This window comes from Pieris napi, chromosome 18 (assembly GCF_905475465.1).
Source record: "Pieris napi chromosome 18, ilPieNapi1.2, whole genome shotgun sequence".
In the NCBI taxonomy this organism is placed as follows: Eukaryota; Metazoa; Arthropoda; class Insecta; order Lepidoptera; family Pieridae; genus Pieris; species Pieris napi.
Window position 1 is genome coordinate 4,790,116 of NC_062251.1, and position 5,298 is coordinate 4,795,413.

Sequence of the window (5,298 nt, forward strand, 5' to 3'; positions counted from 1 at the left end):
AAAAAAAACTAAAATATAGTGTTGAGTGATCTCGGTTAATAATAATTTATAAAGGCTAGATTCCACTCTCAAGGAGTATTGGCTAACCGATTCGTTAGGGAGTTGTTGGCTCTCTTGTAGGTCTAACAATAAATGTGCATAATGCTTGCGCTCTCCAAATTGAGATTGTAAAAATTGGCTCAGCTGTTCCCAGCTTTCAGTCTTTAATGGTCGCAGCGGTTTCAGCTTTGTTTTCGAGTTGGCATAATATATAATTTAGCAAAAGGGGCTTTTGACTTTGTGAGGCTAATTTAAAAGCATTATCACAATTATTTATAAATGAACATAACTTATCACGGGATCCGTCCAAAAGGTTTTATGAACTTCAATAACACACTTGTCTCTAATTTTTCAGACATACTACTCTCAGACCTTAATTCGATATCTTTCTTTGTGGACATATTTACAAAATTTAGAACTTATATAAGAAACTAGCTGACCCGGCAAACGTTGTTTTGCCATATAAATAATTTCCTAGTAATTTCTAGTGTAGACAAAAAATAGCTTACTTATTGTAAGTATGTATGTATGTAAGAATGTGGTATATGCGTGAAATAAGCATGGAGCGCTGTGAACGATGAGGGAACATAAAAATAACAAAAGGCAAACATTATTTTTAAGTTATTATAATTTATTCCTTAAACCTATATATCATTAATTAAACAATTACGACAGTAACACTATTAAACAATATCAATCTCTTAATGCTATAGCGTGAACAATATTTTTTGTTAGTCCATCTTAAGCTAACACAAACAAACTGGATGGTTTACCCACTCGAGAGCATGCCACGTATAATTGTCCGTGTGAAAAACATGGTGTTCTCAAATCTAATCCACAAACAGACATCATTTGACCTTGGGATTTGTTGATAGTCATTGCAAATGCCAATCTAATCGGAAACTGAATACGTTTGAATTGAATTGGCACATCTGTAGGTATAATAGGAATCCGTGGTATGAGTATATTTTCACCTCTGAACTTGCCATTTAAAATCCTGGCTTCGATCACGTTTTTCATTAATTTTTGAATAACTAATCGCGTACCGTTGCACAGCCGGGGCGGGTTCAAATTGCGAAGCAAGATATTTGGAGATCCAATTTTAATTGTAAATTACGCGGTGGCATGCCTGGCAAATCCAGTGAGTTCAAAAACTCTGTGGGAAAATTTACTGCTTCGCTGTCGTCGCAAACTGTATCAATATGATTTATGTACTGTGTGTGTACATCGGGAAATATTTGTTCAATGAGAGTATCTTGCGAATCAGCGATTGTGCAGAAATCGGTCGGTAATTTTACGTATCCAGTTTCATCTATAGCAACTTTTCCATCACCGATATCTAAGGGTTGTTTTGAAAATGTTTCAGCGGATGGATCTTGAAGCATTTGAACGCGCATATTTATTTTTAGCTGTAGTTTTTCAACATTACGCCACCATGAAGATGATTTTAAGCAAGCTTTGATCTCATCAGCGTATGTTGAACGTGGAATGACTGGAAGTGTTTGTCTGAAATCACCTGAAAGGACCAACAGAGTTCCGCCAAATAGTTTGTCACTGTTTTTAATATCTTTCAATGTCCTGTTCAACGTCTCAAGTGAATGTTTGTGTGCCATAGTACATTCATCCCAAATAATAATTTTACACCGTTTCAGCACAGTGGCCATGGACGATTGTTTCTTAATGTTGCATACTGCGTCAGGGTTATTCTGAATATTTAGTGGCAGCTTAAATACTGAATGAGCTGTTCTACCTCCATCCAATAAAGTTGCTGCAATGCCCGATGATGCAACGGCCAATGCGATGCCATTATTTGATCGGATTTCAGCAAGAATTAGCGAAATAACGAATGTTTTGCCAGTTCCACCCGGTGCATCCAAAAAGAAGAACCCACCTTGTCCAGCTGAAACTGCGAGCATAATGCGATCATAAATGGTTCTTTGTTCCTCATTCATTAGTGGGACATTGCGGGCAACAATCGCTGCCATTTCTACAGTACTGTACTGCAGTTCACGATTCATTTCAGTATTCATTAAATCAGATGCAGTTCGATTTGGCGAAACTAGTAAGTGGTAAGTTGGCAATGACAATGCAAAGATTCTCAATAGCAATCAATGCTTCATTTTACATTTCGACACTGAATGTTATGGGTAGATCGTGGCACCGTATACGATGTTGATGCAATATATCAGTCAGTCATTGAATCTTTGTGATTTTCCCATGTGAATAGACAGACCAGCAGTTACCATTGTTAAATCAATAATAGTTTGCGAACGCGCGTTGATAAAAGTTGGTTTTGAGCCATTGTTTGCCAAGCTAAGTATAAAATTAAGCATATCCTCACCTCGAGTGTTGGTACTAGCGTTACCCCATAACGTGTGGTGCGCATTGGAGTCCGCCGCGATGATTAGCTCCAGTTTCTCCCTCTCACAGTAGTCAGCCAGAAGGCCGAGTTCTGGAGTGGGCACGTCCTCGTCACCTGGTAAGTAGGCGGACGCCAGGACGACGTCTGGTTGATTGTTTCTGGGTAACCTAATAGCTGTAAGGTTCCTTGAACAGAGTTCGTTTATTAGAAATGCTGGTACATGTTTAGGCAAGATTATGCAAGTTCTAGGGTTACTTACGGAGGTATCCAGTAAAAGTTTACCACCGGTGCCGCCCAGGCCACATATCTTGCCATTCCTGATCCACGGCTCCTGGATCGCGGCGATGGTCTTCGGATTAGTCTCCAGCAGTCTGCGTAGGGAAGCCGACGCTGTCTGACTGTGCTGGAGGTTAGCCTGGATAAGGTCAGTTCGGCGATGGGGAGGAGCGCAGACAGCTGTCGCTGAATTCACTCCCCCCGGTCTCCTGAAACAACTCATCATCCGAAGTTAGTTGCACCGGTGACGGTGGTTGTGTAGCTACCTCCATAGGGACGTGTGCCCCGGTGACCGAATCTGCCCCCGTCAGCTGGCAGCAGTTGGTGGGGCGTTGGCCACCTGCGAGGGTTCATCTCTATCCAGGATGCGGATATAGATGTTCCCCATCAGGTAGTATAAACGCCGATTATGTTCTTTGATTTTAGAGATCTCAAACTCTGGCACACGAAAGAAGAGGGACACGCCTGTAGGGTCCTGAGTTCTTCGTTCGTGTGTCAGGGTCCAGGATCTGATGTTGAGGTGGCGGTTTTGCCTCGTGATCAGTTTCTTCAGTGTTTCCGTGTTGCCACTGTAGTCTGGTACATGTAGCAGACACGGAATTTTGTTCGGAATCGTCGATTGAGGCCGAACCACCAACCTGGTGTCAGGTACTGGATTTGTGATGACATCACAAGTTCCGGTCAGCCAACTCAGAGTGTATGTGTCCTCGCACCAAGTTTTGAGGACACCATCCGAGAAATGGGCCTTACCCCGGAACCTGATGTCGTTGGGCTCGGTAGTTAGGGTAGCATCAAGATCCGCCAGGAGCTCATCTTGAATTTTGCCCTCGATTTGTAGGCGGATGTTATCCGCCTGTTCTTGTGTCATATCCACGAAAGGCTCAGTCATCACGGCTCGTTAGCTTTGTATGATGCTGCCGCTTCCGCGTAACTGGCCGAGGTCCCTGCCACTGTCTGGGGTTTGTTGGGTTTGACCCTTTTACTTTCCCCAGTCGGTGTTACGGTTTCCTCTGGCCGGTCGCGCTTCTGGCCCTTCGTGGCTTGGTTTGTTTTAGAACTCTTAAGTCCCTTGCCGCACCCAGAGCAGCTAGGCACGGGCGCAGCAGTGGATCTTTTAGGCTTCGGTGTCCTTTTCCCGCCTCTCTCTACTGTGGTTACAGCGGGGGCAGTTCCAGGTTTCACAGGTGGCCTCGGAGCGCCGGTGACCAGCTTCTGCTGTTCCGGCGCCCTTATGGCTCTCCTGTGCCGTCGCCTTTTAGAGTTGCTTACGACCATTTTGAAAGTCGGCTCCTGAATTGCGGTCTTCAGGGCCGACATATCCACGGTCGTGGTTATTCACTGGACGTGCCCTCCGTCGCAGCCTCGGTCTGCCGCATCGTTCTTGCCGCGGAAGCACCCCCTTCAGACGCAGACAATGCTGTATCATCGTCCGGAGTTGCCATCTTTGGCTCGACCGACGCAGTCAACCTGGCCGCAGCAGTGGTCACATCCTTGTGCGGTGGTATAAGGGATTCCATCGGATTGGGTACGGGCCGGAGTGCAGCCCGGATTAGTGCAACCCCAGCCGCTGCCCTCTCCTTTGGGGTCCCGGACGCTGCCCGTGAGGGTGTATCCGTGTGTGTGACAGGGGCATCAGAGTATCGCGCCACTGGTGACTTGCACCGCGACACGTCCAAAGACGCAACCCTGAGTTTGTTGGTGTTAGTGATTGTTTTACTAAGTTTTTTAGCCTCTTTATCCATGAGGTGATATGGTTTGGATTCACCATTGGAGCTCTCCACCCGCCACGGAGCCCTCAAGTCGGGGACGTCCCTTGCTCAGCAAGCGACGTCAGAGCTACTCCTCCGGTATAGAGCCAGCACGTAGGGAGGCAGACGCATCCGCACGCAGCAAGGAAGTACGGAGCTGTTCACATCACGAGACTATGACGCAAACTCACCCCGAGTCCCGTACCGCGCCGACGGCCCCCACCCCACATCCCGACTCTCGCTCGGCAGCCCGCTTATGGGATGCCACAGCCGATTGACCGTGGTTAGCTAAACCCCGGCCTCCCGTGTGAGGAGAAATCCAGACCAAAGAGGTGTGTTGTGTGCAGCGCACAACTGTTCCGGCGCACTACTCCACTCAACCCCCAGGATTCCTTCATCCCCCCGTACGGGTCCCCGCGCACGGCACAGACACGCGGGAGGTCATTTAAACTTACTAACTCGCTGTAAAACACAGTTGTTAATAGTAACGGTCGGCACATTTTGTAGTCTCCTCCTCCCTGACTCAAACACCATCACTTGGCTTTTCTTGGCATTATAGATAAGACCATGGGATGCAGCATATTTTTCACAAATAGCTAATAATTTTCTTAACCCGCAGACAGAAGCGCTAAGCAGTACCATGTCATCAGCATAGCTTAAATTGTTAAGGTTAATGCCATCTACGTTACAGCCAATTCTGGTGCCGGTTAACTCCTATGTCAGCTCATTTACATACAAGTTAAAAAGTATGGGAGAAGTCAACCCACCTTGCCGCAACCCACACTCCATCCTATACGGATCCGACAGGACACCCTCCCAACGCACACTATTGACCTGACTTTGGTACCAATATTTAAGAATATTTATGGTAAT

At 46.2% G+C, this 5,298-nt stretch overlaps 1 long non-coding RNA gene across 1 annotated transcript; it reads right to left on the minus strand.

Annotated features, from left to right (window-relative positions):
* Positions 1-2,392: 2,392 nt before the first annotated feature.
* On the minus strand, positions 2,393-2,984 carry LOC125058420. Its single transcript, XR_007118397.1, has 2 exons — positions 2,661-2,984; positions 2,393-2,586 (listed from the first exon to the last, which is right to left on the minus strand). It is a non-coding gene; the product is annotated as an uncharacterized LOC125058420 (long non-coding RNA).
* Between the last annotated feature and the right edge of the window lie 2,314 nt (positions 2,985-5,298).